The sequence below is a fragment of the Cajanus cajan genome, chromosome 10, assembly GCF_000230855.2.
Source record: "Cajanus cajan strain Asha chromosome 10, NIPB_CcT2T_4, whole genome shotgun sequence".
NCBI lineage: Eukaryota > Viridiplantae > Streptophyta > Magnoliopsida > Fabales > Fabaceae > Cajanus > Cajanus cajan.
In genome coordinates this window covers 10,207,043-10,225,337 of record NC_138526.1, presented here as the reverse complement: position 1 = coordinate 10,225,337, position 18,295 = coordinate 10,207,043, and positions in this window count along the sequence as shown.

Here is an 18,295-nt window from a genome sequence, read left to right as displayed (position 1 = left end):
AATATATTGTTAAATCTCATTCAAAATCAACACTAAAATTGTGTGTAACTATATGTCAAATAGACATATAACTACATATATTGTACCTATAGTGACACTTTTTGTATGTCACTACATGTAACATTTCTTGTAGTGATAGCTCAGGTGCTTATTAACAATTTATTTAGGAAATTAGCATAAACATTAAGATCAAACAAAAAGAAAAGGAGTCTAGGCTCAACCTCTCTACTCACCACACTTACTACCATGAGCAAGACAATTCCCTCCCTTTCACAAAAATAAAAACCTTCAAAAGCAAGGGTGCAAGTGAACATTGACCTCCTCAAAGTTCCTCTCTATGATCATATTGTTTTGAGATGATGATAAGGTTCAACCACAACACAATAGAAATGAAAGAATTACATTTAACCTAAAAGACTCATTTTTAAAAGAGAGCGTATCAACCTTTTAATTATGAAACCCATTTAAAAATCTCTTAAATTCCCAAAACATTTTATTTAACTTAAATCCTATATTACTTCTCTTAACATACTCATACATTAGTTAAAATTTATCAAAAAATTATAAAGTTAAAAGAGAGAGTGGTTAGATAAAATGTGAATTCTATCAAATTTTAACAAATAAAAGAAAATAAAGTTAGCATTTTGATTCCTGTCGGTTTCTTTCGGGTGTGCCTCACTTCACCTTCGTGTTAATGCCATCCACTTGTACGTATTTGTGCACTTTTTAATGCTGCCATTATGATTGTACTTCTATGATTTATGCACGTTTTTAATGTGTACACCTTTTCATCTTTTATGTTATGCTTCTAGCTTTGTAGTCGTTAATTCTTCTATGGTGTTGTTATTATAGGCAATTATTCTCCATTAGTTAATTATAGGTTTGTTTATATAAATAATAGTATTTGGTTCCATTCATGGAAGGTAATTACTTGTTTGGGGAAGAGGAATGTAAAAGCAACAAGATAACCCTGGCATAGACACTTTAAGACATCGTCTATCTACCCACCTACCTAAATTAATGGATGTTTAATGCCAACTCAAAGGGTAGATCGTGAAACAATGCTTTGGCATCGTCGAGTAAGTGGGCATAGTTAGTATTGATATGAAAAGGACAACGAAGGTTCAACGTCAACGACTGTAGGCATGGATATACTAATGTTATGTCCGGGGACAAGTGCCCACTACCATTTAATATATATATATATATATATATATATATATATATATATATATATATATATATATTATTTTTATTCAACAAAATATTATATTTTAAAAAATAAGTTATATTTTAATAAAATAAATATATTTTTAAATTATTGTATGTATAAAATATAAATTTAGAGGAGATGATCATTTATTTGATGTTTGTTAAATTTTCAAAGGAAATTAATTCTCATATATGATAAAGAATTCTTCTTAATAACGACCAATTTTTATAAAAAAATTTAATTAATATATATATACACTACTAAAAAAGTGTCATTTTCTTGTGAAATTTTCTACAAAAAATATTCGCAAAATTTTTTTGCGAATTTTCTTGTAATAATAATTTCACAAAAAAAATTTACGAATTTATTTGCAAAATATTATTTACAGATATTTCTTACAAATTTTTTTATGAAAAATAATCTACAAGAATCTTTTTTCAAATTTTGCTACATACAATTTTAACGATCATAAAATTTTTTTTTCCATGATAAAAGTTTGCAGAAAATATTGTAAGAATTTTATTTTGTTTCTTGTGGATTTTCTTACAAAAATAAATTCACAAGTAATATTTACTAAATGGTAGAAAAATTTTGCAAGTAACTTTTCTTGCAGATTTTCAAGCCAATTTTAATCCACAGGAAAATAAAAAAATTAAATTTATAAGTTTAATATTTGAAAAAAACTTTAAGTTTCACATCGATTGAAAATAGAACAATTAAAGAGTATATAAGTTGGGGCAACACTTACCTTACAAGTTGATTTGTATGGTTGAGTGTTAGACTTATAATCTACAATCTTAAAGTTTAAAATATTATGTATCACATGTTGGAGGTGTGAAAACAAATGTTTCGAATAAATTCATTGAGCATTTAAAAGTTGAAGAATTATTGATTGAATTTGTAGTAATTTCTTTGATTTTTTTGTAAAAAATATTCTTACAGATTTTCTTGCAAAATAATTTCGCAGGAAACTTTCTTGTGACTTTTTTTTTGCAGGAAACTTTCCTGCGAATATTTTTTGCAAGAAATTTCCCAGTATTTCTTGCGAATTTTAAAATTCACAAAAACATATTATCCATGAAGATATTACCTGCTATTCTTACCGGAGATCAGTCATAGGACGATCTGCTGGGCAAGATTGGTGAGCCTCCTTTGCTGGGTATGCTTGCTGTTCCAAAGTGGGGGTGGTACCTGCAAAAGAGACTACGATGCTAAAGTTAGTGTTTGTGGATGTATGAGTTTCGTATAAGTAATGCACGTACCTTAGTGTGAATTAGGGTTTATCTGGGCTTGGGACCCGAGATCAGTTATGGTCTGTCCAGATAGTGGGCCTTTGTCTTGGCCGATGTCGCGCGACACGTGTCTGATATCAATCTGCGCTGTGATGCTGAGCTCAAGCTCGGCTTAGCGGTACAGATAGTACACTAACCCCTCGAGCTCCGAAGACCGTGGGTAGAGGAGTTAATACCGAGCTCGATGAAGGGTCATGACTTTTCGCATACGCTTCTCTGACGTGACGCCATGTGTCATAAGTGTCACCTCGTTCCCCAAAACGCGTGGGCGGTGTGTTAATGGGAGGTGACAGTTATGTAATGATGGGGTGCACTCGTCATAATGGGCTCCATTAATGTGTCGTCAGTTTTGTCTTCTTCCTCCACGTGTCACTTCCGTTTCAATTTTGGGAACCCCTTTTTCCCTCTCTCCTTCGTGCCTTCTCACATTCACTTTGTTCGTTCTCTCTTGGCTTCCCTCGTACGCCTTTCTCTTTGTCTCCTACCTTCATCTCCATTTTCTCTTAGTGACTCCATTGTGCCCTGCCGTCGCCGTTTCCGACAATCGAGTCGCCGTTAAGGTCATTGTCTGAGGAGTACCAGGTACTTCCCCTACTCTACCTTCTTCCTCGTTCTTTCTCTCCGTCGATTTCCTTCTTCCTTCCCTTTTCCCCCTTTTGAGTCATTTTCGTCCTTCGATGGCTAGAGAGAATACTGTCGCACCTTTTGCGCCGGCCAAGGGCAAGGGCAAGGCGCGCGACAAGGTAGTGGCCGACGAGACGGCTGCTGCTGAAAAAAAGAGGGGTGGGAATAACCTTAGGGATTCTCACCCCGCCATCACCACTCCTGGCTATGAATGGGTTAGAGGGGACGTCAGAGAGTTCCAGAGCGTCTTTAAATCATTTCTTGAGGTCAATGCGATGTGGAAATCGCACAGGATCTGCCAAGCATCCATTTCCAAGCTCATCCAAGTTGAGCCTTGTCAACCTAGCAAGCGTGTGTATATGGGGGGGTACCCCTAATACCCCTTTTTTCTATATGTACCAATGTTTTTATAGGGATTTAGGTGTATGTCTGCCCTTCACTTAGTTTGAGTGTGATTTTTTGAATTTCATCAATGTGGCTCCTTGTCAGCTGCACCCCAATAGTTAGGGTTTTTTGAGGGTTTTTCAAGTCCTGTGCTCGGCCTTGGGGATAGGGTTGTCACTGCCCGTTTTCCTTCATTTCTACCAACTCAAGTTTGGTGAGCCTCCTCTGGGTTGGGTGTCTCTGAATGAGAGTAAGGCCGGAGGGTTGTTCTCACTTTACTCCCAGTCGTACAAGAGCTTCAAAAAGGAGTTCTTCCGAGTTCTGTCCAAAGAGACCGACCCTCTAGTCGATGAGGTCTTCCACTTTGGTGGATTGCCGAGGTTCCCTTTTTTTCTAGCAGCAGAATCTGATCAAATTCAATGGGTCAAGTGGTCTTCAGCTAACGGATTCAGATACTGCTGCCATTGCTGACCTAGTTGCGCTCCCTCGTTCCTTGGATTGCAAGCTCGTTCTGTCGCTTGCTTTCTAACATGGCGAACAAGGAGAGGGGTTTAGAGAGTGAGTACCTCGTCATCTTTAGTTATGAGGCTCTTTATCATTTTGCTTTTTCTTATGTGTTGGGTTTTTGTGCTTACAGGTAGAATAGGGAAGAGCAAGTGGCGCGAGTTGAAAACCCGCTACAACACAGAGGAGATCGAGATCCCCGAGCCTGGCGAGGAGGAGATCGCTCCTCTGGAAACTCGCAGAAAAAGAAAGAGGGGTGAAAAGAGGGTCGGTGAGACCTCGGCCCCTTAAGATGCTAAAGAGGTGACCTCGAAGGCCGCCGACGCCGACCCGGCCGACCTCACCGAGAGTCCTCCACCTGGGGGGTCTTCCAGAGTGGCCGCGGAAGGGGTCGCTCATGAGGCGCAAGTTTGTGTTTTTCTCTTGTGACTTTGCTTCCATGTTACATGATCTTCTACTTTGTAACTTAGAAAAATTGCTATGTTTTATGTAGGTGGAGCCTATGCTGACTTCCGCCGAGGCTCGGATGGAGCCAAGCTTAGAGGTGCCAGGGCTGAATGCCTCAGCTACTGTGTAGGCGGCTCCTACTCCGACTCCTGCCGAGGCCTGCAGAGAGGGACCGAGCTCTGCGACCCAGCCGCCAACTCTTGCCGTCGCTGTGCTGCCTCCTCCTCTGTCAGGGGCTCCAAAGGGGAAATTCATCGCGCAACTCTTCGATGTTAGTCGCCCCCTGGTGAGGTTGGACCATCTGAGCGTGTCATCGGATGTGGACTTGATTTGGAGTTCGAAGGTGACCGCCGAGACCTTCTACCTGAGGTTCACTCTACTCGACTGACAAGGCGATGATTGAGAAGGTCGGGCCAGTGGAGGGCCTGGACTCTGCGGAGGTCTTCCTACAGAGGTCAATTACCATTATGGACCATTGGAAGCACAAGTGGTCGAAGCTGCAGGGGGAGCTCGAAAGTGATAGAAGCCGAGTTCATCCTCTGGAGGAGGAGAACCAAGCCCTGAGAGCTGCTCTAGGCGAGGCTAAGAGAAAGAATGAGGCCGAGCTGCAAGCCACGAGGAGGGATCTTGCGAGGACTCATAAGTCTTTGGAGATTGCTCTGAAGGCTAATGAAGTTTATGCTGCCCAAGTAGGCGATCTGCAGGAGGTCGCCAATTCTACTCGAGGTCGGGCGCGCTCTCTAGAGGACGAGGTCTCGGGGTTGAGGGCTGAGTTGGCGGAGGAGACTAAGAGACGTCTCTATGACGAGGTGCTTCTGGCTGGCAAGGAGGAGGAGGACAGTGCCTTGAAGGCCGACCTTGACGCGATGATAGCGGCGCGAGCAAGCTTGGAGGGGAAGCTCATCGAGACCGAGAAGGCTGTCTCGAGGGAGCACAAGAGGGGGTTCATCAAGGCAACTCGTCAGGCTAGGCTGTTAGCGCCAGGGGTTGACCTTTCTTCCATGAACGTAGAGAAGGAGGTGCGAGGTGGCCAACTGGTGAACGAGGACAACTTGCCTGGTAGCTCAAGCGAGAACACTGCTGTTTAGGCCCTCTATAATAACTTAGCTATTTTGGTTTTCTTTCTATATTGAACTCGTTTTGTTGATGAACGTATTGTGTATATAATTTATTTCTCTTATCTCATTCTTTTGCTAATTCTCGTTTTGATAAGGTTTAAATTTGACCTTCGACTTTAGTCTAGGAATTGAATCCAGAATTTTGGGCTTAGTCGTGGCCTGCTTTTGAGGTTTGAAACTTGTCTAGTATTTTGCGCTTTGAGGCTCAAACTTGGCCTGTGAAGGTTCAATCTTGACCTTTGTTTTTGATTTTGATAGTGTCAAGGTTCGAACTCGACCTTGGCTTGGAATGACATGATTTGCGCCGAGGTTCAGATTCGACCTTGGCTTAACATGATACAAGTCGCACCGAGGTTCGAGGTCGACCTTGGCTTAGCGTAATATAATTCATACCAAGGTTCGAATTCGACCTTGGCTCAACGTGCTAAGGTTCAGATTCAACCTTGGCTTAACGTGCTAAGGTTCGGATTCGACCTTGGCTTAACATGATACAATTCGTACTGAGGTTCGAACTCGACCTTGGCTTAGCGTGATATAATTTGTACCACGGTTCGAATTCGACCTTGGTTTAACATGATATAATTCGCACCGAGGTTCGAACTCGACCTTAGATTAACGTGATATAATTCTTACCAAGGTTCGAATTTGACCTTGGCTTAAGATGATATGATTCTTGCAAATGCGGTGTAAACTTGAAGAGATATGAGTGAAATGAGTCTTTTTATTAATGTCGAGGGTATGCCTCGTTAAAACCCCTCTCAACCAAAACCCATTTTTCTATTTTTTGGGACAAAAGACTGAGTCGAGAAAAGAGTGCATAACCCACTTGTACAGTTTAACTAAATTAAAACTTGAGATGCGTGGCATTCCAAGTTCGTGGGGTGGTTTTTCCGTTGAGCTCTTCTAGTCGGTATGCCCCATTTTTAAGGTCTTCTATGACTCGAAATAGGCCATCCCAGTTAGGCACGAGTTTCCCTTCTGATGGGTCTCTTCGTGCTTCACCTAGTAGTCGCTACACCAGGTCGCCGACTTGGAAAGAGCGAGGTCAGACTCACATGTTGTATCTTCTGAAGGCTCGAAGTTTGCAGGCTTCTTCATGGATCCAAGCTTCCTCTCTAAGCTCATCAATCAGGTCGAGGTTGACTGCCATTTCTTGAGCATTTTTCTCACTGTTGAAGGTATGATGTTCATGCGATGTCTCTCTAACCTCCACTGAGATCATGGCATCGGCTCCGTAGGTCAATCTATAAGGCATTTCCTGCGTTGTTGATTAGGGGCTATAGTGGCACGCCTAAAGAATACTGAGGAGTTCGTCGACCCATTGTCCTTTGGCATTTCCTAGTCGCTTCTTGAGCTCTCGGAGTATTACTTTGTTTACGACTTTGGCTTGGCCATTGGTTTGGAGATGCTCCACCAAGGTTGGGAGGTGCTTGATTTTGAGTTCTCAGAAGAAGTCCTCAAAGTTTTGCGTGATGAACTGTCTGCCATTATCGATGATGAGGGAATGTGGGATGCCAAATCTGCAAATGATGTTCTTTTAGGTGAATTTTTGCACATTCTCGGCGATGATCTTCGCGAGCAGGCATGCCTCGATCCACTTGGTGAAGTAGTCAATTGCCACTAGGAGAAATTTGAGTTGACCTTTCGCGGGGGAAACGGTTTGAGGATGTCCATTCCCCACTGGGCAAAAGGCCACGGTGACACCATCTGGTGGAGGACTTCGGGTGGTTGCCATGTGCGTTACCGAATTGCTGACATTCCTTGCACCTCTGTACGTAAGCTTGGCAATCCGACTTCAATGTGGGCTAGTATTACCCTGGTCACCATCGAGCATGCCACAGAGTGCATCCCACATATCCCTCGGTGGATTTCTTCGACGACGTAGGTGGTCTGGGACTCTACTAGGCATTTCAGCAGAGGAGTGGAAATGCCACGTTTGAACAGCTTGTCTCCAATGATGACGAACTTAGTCGACCTTACCCTCATCTTCTGAGCTTCGTCTTTATCTTCGGGTAGAGTTCCTTCCTTTAAGTAGTTCCAAATACCTGTCATCCATCCTTGGTCTTCACTATCACTAGTGTTGACGAATTTGTCGTCTAAACTAGGTGAATTCAGGGTCTCCTGGATGATGGTCCGATGTTGCCCGTGGCATTTCGTACTGGCGAGTTTGGACAGGAGATCGGCTTTGGCATTCTGCTCTTGGGGCACATGGTGTATGGTGAATTCATCGAAGGAGGAGATTCATTAGGATGCTACATGAAAGTACCTCTGTAGTAGGGTATCCTTGGTCTGGTATGCCCCACTAAGCTACTCTACCATTAGTTTTAAGTCGCTATTGCAACTCACCCGCTGTGCTCCGAGATTGCGTGCCAACCTCAATCCTGTCAGTAGCGCTTCGTACTCTGTTTGATTGTTGGTCACTTTGAATTTGTGAGATTTCTCTACGGTGACTTTATTTGGTCCCTCCAAAATGATACATGCACCACCACCTTTAGAATTGGAGGATCCATCAACGTGTAAAGTCCATACCTGTTGTTCTTCGGCCGAGGTTGGGGTGAGTTTGGCCATGAAATCTGCCAGGCATTGAGCTTTTAAGGGGCCGCAACTTTCATATTGGATGCTGTAGACCCCTAAAATTGTCCGGGTCGGAAATAAGACTCAAAGACTCTCGAAGACCGAAGGAAAGTCAGCCGGAAGGACTCCTGGAAGACCCTAGGATGATTCTTTGTAGGTCTAGAAGTCTTAGAGTAGCTTAGAATAAGGGTGTGCGAGGATTGGAGCTCAATACACCCTCCCAGAGGTTTAGTACGGCCGTACTGAGCCATTTGAACTGCAATACGGCCGTAGTGAACTCAATACGGCCGTACTGAAGTTTTTGAACTTCAGTACGGCCGTACCAAATTCAATACGGCCGTACTGTAGTTCAAAAAACTCAGTACGGGCCGTAGTGAAATCAATACGGACGTACTGAAGTTTTTGAACTTCAGTACGGCCGTACCAAATTCAATACGGCCGTACTGTAGTTCAAAAACCCAGTACGGGCCGTATTGACCTCCCAGGCCGTATTGCGCCTCAATCCTATAAATAGGACGTCATTGGCACGTCCTCCCACACTTTTGACACACGTTTGGACCCTCTTGCTGAGGATTCTTGGGTTTTTGAGCTATTCTCTGCCCTAGGAACCTCTCTGAGAGCCAACCCGACTAAGTTCTTGAGTCATGAGCCTTGAAGCTTGAGACTCGAACAAGTCGAAGGGAAATCTCTTTGATTTCCATAGTTAATATTTGTTCTAGGGAAAGGAGCGAGCGAGCGTGTAGTGGGAAGGAGCGCCAAAAAGCCTCCTAATTCCTTTTTGAATCTATAAAAGCACGCTTCAAAGGTTTCTTTCCAAATCCTTTCTTTTACCGCTTTCATTTACCGCTTTTTGATTGTTGCATTGCACGTTTAAGCTTTCATCATGTAAATATTATACTTATAATCGTTTCTAATAAATAGGGGTAATTTAGTAACTTTACACTATTATTTATGAAATAATCCGTCATAGGGAACCCGAAAGGGGCGTTGTGGGGTGCTAACACCTTCCTCGCACGTAACCGACTCCCTTACCCAACTCTGGTTGTAATGGCCGAAGTTGATTTGCGAAAATCAATTGCCTTATATCTTTTTCCAATGTTTTGAGTAAAACATTGGTGGCGACTCCAAGAACCCCTTCTTTTTGCGAAAACCACTAATCCATGGAGGGTCCCGCTTGGGATTAACATGGATTGGTGAGAGTCATTTAAATAAAATTGTTAGCTCGATGAGGTCTCAGTTTGAGAATAAGTCGTTCTAACAATCCATCATTTTTCAAAACTTAAAAAGAGTCCAACCATCGTCGCGAATGCCAGTGTCCGTTTCGGCGGGTGGCGACAGATGCCGAACTCAGATAGCTCTACTGACCATGCTATCATACTCCCCGCGAGTTCTGGTTTTCTCAATATCTGCGTGATCGGGTAGTCAATTTTGATGACCACCTGATAACTCTAGAAATAAGGTCGGAGGCGCCGAGCTGCGGTGACGAGTGCTAGTGCCAGTTTCTCGATCTTCTGATATCGTTTCTCCGTGTCTTGAAGGATTCGGCTGATGAAGTAAATAGGCGTTTACACTTTGTGGTGTTCTTGCACTATTACCGTGCTGATGGCGCTTTCTGCCACGACCAGATAGAGGAGGAGGTCGGAGTGATGATCCCGCCCTTGAAGGACTAGCGGAGTGGTGAGGAAAATTTTGAAGCTCTTGAAAGCTTTTTCACATTGGTTAGTCCATTCGAAGCTCTTCGGCTTCCGTAGTAGGGTGAAGATGGGCCTTGCTCTCTCTACCAACCTGGGGATGAAGTGAGAAAGAGAGACTAACCTTCCTACCAAGCGTTGAATGTCCTTGACAGTCTGGGGACTTTGCATTTGTATAATGGCTTTGCACTTCTCCGGGTTGGCTTCAATTCCCCTGCTGGTGATCATAAAGCCAAGAAATTTATCTCCCTAGACTCTGAAAACACATTTCTCCGGGTTCAGGTGCATGTTGTGCTTTCAGATTTGGCTGAACACCTCGGCCAAGTCAGTGGCATGAGCCTCGGCTGATAATGTTTTGACGACCATGTCGTCCATGTACACCTCCATGTTCCTTCCAATTTGGTGCTAGAAGACCTTGTGCATCTGACGCTGGTAAGTGGCTCTGGCATTTTTGAGGCCGAATGGCATCACACGATAGCAGAAATTTGCGTGGTCGATGATGAAGGCTATGTGCTCCTCGTCTGGTGGGTACATCATGATCTGATTGTACCCCGAGTATGCGTCGATAAAACTGAGGAGGGCATGGCCTAAAGTGCCGTCAACCAACTTGTCAATGCTCGGTAGGGGGTATGAGTCTTTGTGACACGCCTTGTTGAGGTCGATATAGTCGATGCACATACGCCACTTCCCCTAGTTGTTCTTGACTAGTACCACGTTCGCCAGCCACGTGGTGTATCTAACTTCGCAGATGAAGCCCGCGTTCATCAACTTTCATGTTTCAGCAATGATGGCATCACGTCATTCCCCTCCGACTTTCTTTTTTCTCTGAGCAATTGGCTTTGCTTCCTTGTGGATGGCTAGCCTGTGGCAGATGAGGTTAGGATCAATACTTGGCATGTCGGCACTTGACCATGAGAAAAGATCGGTATTTTTACAGATTTCCTCTATGAGCCGCTGTCGTAGCTATGGGTTTAGCTGCCAGCTTATCTTCATGCACTGTCCAAGGAGCTTGTCGACTTGAAGGTCGTCGAGCTTTTCGATGGGGCTTGTCCGTTCGTCATGGGATTCTGACCTTGGATCCAGGTCAGTGATGTCAACCTGGGCTATGTGAGCTACTACAGGGGGTAACTTTTGTGGCGCTCCTCGAATGGCGAGACCTTCAGGCTTTTGGCATAGCATTGCTGAGCTGTCTTCTGGTTTGCCCTGATTGAGATGATCTTGCCATTGCTCCCTGGAAATTTCATCGTTAGGTGCGGGGTAGACACCACAACTCTGAGCTGGTTCAACGTCGGCCTTCCGATGATGATATTGTAGGATGTGTTGGCCTCAACAAGGAGGTATCTGACCATGATTCTCCTTGAGTCAGGAGGAGTCCCAAAGGTTGTCAGCAGATCTACGTACCCTCGAGTGTGAACTCGCTCTCCTGAAAAATTGACTAGGGGTTCTATGTGAGGTTGAATGAGGGAGTGAGGGATATCTAACCTTAGGAACGTCGGCCAGTATAGAACGTCTGCTGAGCTTCCCTGGTTAATCAACGTCTTGTGGACTTCCCAATTAGCGACTTCCACTACGATGACCATGGGATCATCCTGGTTTGGACAGATGCTAGTGTAGTCGTCGTTCATAAAGGTGATGGGCGGTGTATTGTGGTGCGGGGCCGAGGTGGCAGTATGGACATTGTTGATGTTGCACAAATGTCTTTTGCGCGCCGAGCTATTGGAGCCTCCCCCAGCGAAGCCACCTACAATTGTATTGGTGACTCCTCGTAAGGGAGCCGATCCTGTATCCTGACTTACCTCAGCTTGCACTGTTTTTCCATTGTTTTGTTGAGATCCGGAGGGTTGGTCTGTGCGAGTGCCAAAACCTCGACCTCGTCCTCATCCTCGTCCGTGGTAGCCTCCTCTGTGAGATTGCTATCGTTGGACGTATTGTCCGAGGTGCCCTCCTTGGACGAGTTCCTCGATGCGGTCTCTGAGTGTGCAGCACTCCTCGGTTGTGTGACCATAGTTTCTATGGTATTGACAATGCTTGGATTTGTCTGCACTGTTGGGACTGTGTCCAGGCAGTGGCAGAGTGAGCAGATTAGTGCTGCTGGCCTCTTCCAGGATGTGTACTCGAGGTGCGTTCAAGGGGGTGTAGAAGTCATACCTCCCTCTTTTGCTTTCCGTAGCCTTTTTGAACTGACTATCATTGGTGACTTTCATCTTATCCTTATGGCCGTGGTCCGGCTTCGCCTGTGATTTTCCACGAACTTGGTCGCGGAATGTGGTGTGCTCTTCCATCTGAATGTACCCTGCAGCTCGGGCACGGAGTTCGTCCATATCTGGGGGAGGTCATCGACACAGGCTGTCAACGAAAGGTCTTGGCTTGAGCGCCATGAGCATGGCGTGAAGGGCGACCTCGGGGTCCTGGTTGCGGATCTTGACCGAGGTATTAGCAAAGCACTTCATGAATGCCCTTAGTGGTTCATTGTCGCCCTGTCTGAGACTGGCCAAGGCAGCTGACGTGATGTGGTGAGGTCAGATTGCGTACTGCACCGTGAATCGTCTCACCAGAGTGTCGAAGTTATTGATCGATCCCGCTGGAAATTGAGTGTACCAGGCGAGTGCCGATCCCTTGAGCGAGGTTAGAAAAACCCTACACAGAATAACATCCTCATTAGTGTATAGGTTTACCTGTGTGACGTACAAATTGACGTGCTCATTTGGGTCGGTGGTGCCATCGTAACGCTCAATGTTGAGAGGCTTCCATCCAAAAGATAGGGGCATCTCCATGATGCCGTCAACAAAAGGATGGTAGTGGATGCTCGCCCTATGTTCTGGAGCCTGGGCAGGCGCATTGCTGACTTCGTGATCTGACCTATTTGTTGGTGCGTGCGATCGATGAACAATAAACCTATGGGTCGCCGCCTTGGGCACAGTCGTTGGTTGGGAAACCGAGTGACCCTCTTCCTCGTTTTGATTACTCAGTTGAAGGGGTTGATCAGAAGGGCGCCGAGGAAGCTAGGCGCAAATGCGCTCATTCTCAGCGCGCAGCGCCACAAGGTCGGCTTCGTGCCTGGCGCGGATGTTTTCCAGGTCAACGGCATGTTGTTGCCGCATTTGATCGACCTGCTCGATCAACCGCCTAAATGTCGCTTCGCCTTCCATTCTTGTCGCGTGATCTTGGTCGTTTGTTGCTCGTCTACTATGGCTTCGGGTGAAACCATAAGCGTAGCCGATAAGAGATGTCTTGATCCGCCTCACGGTGGGCACCAAATGTTCTTACCGGAGATCGGTCGTATGGGCGATCTACTGGGCAAGATTGGTGAGCCTCCTTCGCTGGGTACGCTTGCTGTTCCAAAGTGGGGGAGGTACCTACAAAAGAGACTCCGATGCTAAAGTTAGTGTTTGTGGATGTATGGGTCTCGTATAAGTAATGCACGTACCTTAGTGTGAATTAGGGTTTACCTGGGCTTGGGGCCCGAGATCAGTTATGGTCTGTCCAGATAATGGGCCTTTATCTTGGCCGATGTCGCCTGGCACGTGTACGATGTCAATCTGTACTGTGATGCCGAGCTCAAGCTCAGCTTAGCGGTACAGATAGTATACCTGTAGATAAAATTTTGCAAAAAAATTCGTAGGAATAATGTTTGTTAAGAATTTTAATACAAAATTCGCAGGAAAAGTCGTATGTAATAAGAGAAATTCTAATAGTGTAATAAAATATTGATGACTAATATATAATGGTCACTAAAAGTGTATTTACATCACACCAAAAAATTTATATTAGCGATAATTATTTATTGGAAAAAACTTAAGTCCCACATCAATTAGAGATGAGATAATTAAAGAGTATATAAGTGGATGATAACTCTCACCTTACAAGTTTGTTTTGTAGGGTTGAATTAGGCCTATAACTTACTATTCTAAGTTAGTATTAGATTACTCATCATTACCAAACTCAATAGTGTTAAACTTGAGGAAGTGTATTGAGAAAATTCCAAATCCCACATCGACTATTGATAAAATAATTAATTAGAGGACAATCCTCATCAAAGTATTTGTATTCATCTTACATGTCTTACATCAACTAGAAATAAGTTAATTAAAGACTATTATGAATCATTTATTAAACTTTTAGTGACAATAGCAAAAAAATATTAAATGCTAGTAAAAATGCTACAAAACTCATACATTTTTTCCGACCATTATTAAGGTCTTTACCAGAATGCAGATTTTGTAGCAATTTTTATTGCCACTAAGATTCATATTAAATGTCACTAAAAGTTTATTTTGTTGTAGTGTTTTAATGTAGAAAATCCTCAATGTAAAAGTAAAAAGCACGAGTCATCAAGACCAAAGAAAAACACCATTATAATCAACAAAGGATACAAGAGAATCTCCAAATAAGGCACCAAACATTGTTTACAATCAACTAAAACAAAATTGAACACAATTGCTTACAATTGAAAAATAAAAAGATGAAAAAGCTCCAAAATAGAGTTGTTATTGTGAGGCACTTTTCTCCCACTTTAGACTATTTTTTGACAATCTAACCGTTGAATATGAAACATCGTATCTTAGGAACCTGTTGTCCAAGCATCAACTTGATTCAATGGTAAACGAATCTCTTATTGCAATTTAACAAATATTGCTGGATGGATATGCGACATGTAACTTTCTTTTTTCTCTTCTCTTTATATTTTGCTGTTGTTTTCTCAAATTGAGTTATTCTCACTCTATCTTAATTTGACCCTTCTCCACCTGATTAAGTGAGACATAATGAGCTTCCACTTTGGGTCTATTCTCCACATAGGAAAGGAGCCCAAAGCCCAACATGTCCCGCAAGAACAACATCGAGGACTTGCAAATTTTGTGCGAGGTACATCAGTAGAAAAGGCTTTGGCACCACATGCTCTAGCAACAACTCCATGATAGTACTAACACTATTCTCAATGGTGACCTTCAAGGGAAACAGACACGAAGATGAGGATGGCATGAGGAACGACATCGACAAGGGGCAGTGTGGAACATGACAATGGAGGAGAGAGGCGACGAAGGCACGAAGAAAAAGATAGCAACAACAAGAGAGCTTGGTTAACAAAATGGCAAAAGGGATCAATACGGGAGTAGTTTTAAAAATTTATAGGGAATTTAAAATCATTTGTATTAGAATCGGTTTTGTATTCTACCTACAAAATTTATAACCAAGGTTTTGGTCTTCACTTTTGCCTATCCAATTTTACCCCTTAAAAAATAACCTCCACACAACTATAATTCATGATCATCCAATTTTACAATTTTTTTGGTTTTTACCATAAAAATAAGACATAATTTAATTAAAATAGAAAAATCATTGGCAGTTGAAGGAGGATGGAGCAAAGCAACCAATGCATTTCAAAATCAAGGTGTTAATGGCAAATCGAATATGCATTCCAATTCCTCACAGTAGTAGTACTTTCAATTTTCATTCGAATTAAATCTTAGATTTAATTCACCCAACCACTCCATGCAATATTCTAATCGAATTGCAATTTATTTCACTTCACATTCTCTTTCTCTTTCTCTTACATTTTCGATAATTCTATTTATTTTGGAAATAATTATATGCTTTCACATTTTTACTTTATTTTTTCTTTTCCATTTCTACTTTTATCCTTTGTGTGTTGCTGCATTTTGTTAACAACAAGAATGCGAGAGTGAGGGTTACTAGAATAATTAAGAATTAATTATGGGTACTTTTTAGGTTGTGGTGGCAAGGGTTTATTGTAAATTTGTATTTTTAATTTGTAAATCTTGATAATATACTTGATTTGGTTTTTTTTGCACTTCTTAGTGCTTCTGATATATAGGAACGTGAAATTCTCAATAGGTGGTATTTTGCATACTAAAGAGAAAGACTAGGTGAAATTCTCAACTATTAAAAGAATGTATTGTGCTTTTAAATGTGAAAATAATTCATTTATCATGACTTGAATTGAACGAACTTCACCAACTTTAGTGGTAACTTCTAAGTTACCAAGTCATAGAGCATCCTTAGAAAAAATATGTAAGTTTTATTTGGGTATAGTGACTCTCACATGTCAATTTTGTTTGCTGAAATTTATCGCTAGATATCTACATTCTTAACTTACCTCAGTTAAACATTTTTATGATTTTATTACTATATTTTATATTTTATGCAATCTTACAAAAGATACCATTCACAATATTGTGACATATCAAAAACATATTGAAAATCTTCCCCTATCCATATCCATAGTTTTCATGTTAGTATTTTCTTATTTATATTTGTATATTTATTTTTCTATAACTATAGATAAAAGGGATACAAAAGGCTTTGGTCTCCAGTTTTTTAATCTAATTTTACCCTTTATTATTATTGATATTGATGTTTACTTTCTTTCAAAACAATAACTATAAGATGATTACTTTCTTTCAAAATAATAATCCCACAAATAACCTTCGTTAAGTACGTTATTTTCAAAAAAATTATAAACCAAATCCATTCTCACTCTATTCTGAGTCCCAATCCAATGTTTTGTAAGATAGTGTTTTTTTCTCTCACCAAAATTTTCATTTAACGCTATCACCAAATCACACAATTATCATATCTAACTGGGCTGCACATGATTCTTCTGGCAACATCACTCCTTACACTTTCAAGCAATAAACAAAGCATATTTTTTGTCCTAAAATAAGTCAAATCGCGTTACTGAAGCATTCACACAGGATAATGAAATTGACTTACCCGCTTGAATCCTGGTTCCATGACTCATTGCCAATGATGCACATCAATGCCTTCCGTATTTGTTTTGATCGATGAAGAACATTAATACCTTTGATCTTATACTTTCCCGTTCATAGTTTCTAGGTTAGTATTCTCTAATTATCATTTTTATGTGTTTATGAGAATGTGTTATGAGTTGTATAGGAATTGTACTAAACTTTTTTAAAAACTAAATTAAAGTTATATCTGTTTATATATTATTTTGATTTTTTTCTTTTTAGTTTTTTTAAACTTTATTTAAAACTTAATACATATATAAATTCATTTTCATTTTAGTTTTTACACATTTGGATGTGTTAATTTTCTTTAAAATTTAAGAAATTTATTTTAAAACGTATTTATTATTTAATAATAGAATTGATTTAAAAATGTTAATATCTATCTATAACTTCTATGTAACTTCTATAACTTCTACAACTTAAGATTTTACCCTTATTTATGGTTAATTTCTTTTAAAATAATAACTGTAAAATATATCTATGATTTTATCTAATTTTATCTTCTCGCTCTTAGAAATTCCTTCTCCCTCTTTTGTACAATTTTTTTTCCGTTCTCCCTCTCTATGATTTTCTCATTCCAATCGATTCTCAACTTCCCCTTTATTCCAAACTTATCCTCACTCTATCCTGGTATGAATCACATTTGAAAGCAAATTGTATTATATTTTAAGTCATCTTCTTTAACATTCTAATATATTTTTTAATGATTTTCTTTGTTTCTTCTTCTACTCAACATTTTGGATATAGTGACACATGGTGTAAAAGAATAATACTCTGAGCCCGATAAAGACACCATTAAGAAGCATGATTGTGGTCATGACGATTAGTACACCCTTGACGATCATGACTTAGATGAGGATGAATAAAGGACTGAAGACCCACAAGTCCATCAAACAAAAAGTATGTTCTTTTTTCTAAATCATCTACAGTTAGATATGCAAGAAATTAGAATAGAAAGAGTGTAGTTTTGTTTTTCTTCTCTCAGTGATGACATTGCATCAATGTTATTACTTACAAAAAATGGCATGTAACATGTCTACAAGTTATCTGATTCAAAAGTAATAGTAAAAATTACTTTTAAAAGTTTTAAAATTTACAAGGACATAAATAAATTTCACTATATTTGGAGGACATACCTTGCATTGAATTCATTTTAAGTTTAGTCAATAGTAAATTTAAATGTACTTTTCTTTCATATTATGTTTAATCAATTTTTTAAATGCCCAAATTTAAAGTATGTTTGTTTCTTATTTTGAATTTTATTTTCTAATTTATAGATTTATATTTTAAAATTTAAAATTTTAATATATTTTAAAAAATTTAAATATATTTATAAATATCTAATATTATTTTAGTAAATATTATAAATAAAAAATATTACAATTCAACCATGAAGCATTTGATTTATGTTATCCAAATAATATAATCACCATGTTTGAGTGAACTTAAATGTGTATCTTAAATTTATTCTATTTTTTCAATGAAATTAGGTTTACTAAATTAAATGTGTTTCTCAACTTTAATAATTTTTTTTCCATGTAATTATGTTAATTTTAAAAGTTGTTTTTAATATCGCATATTTATTTTGTAGTGTTCAACTCTTTTGTATTAACTAAACTTTGGAAAATGGTGAAAAAATTGTTATCTAAAAAATTAGAAAGGTAATATAATAATATGG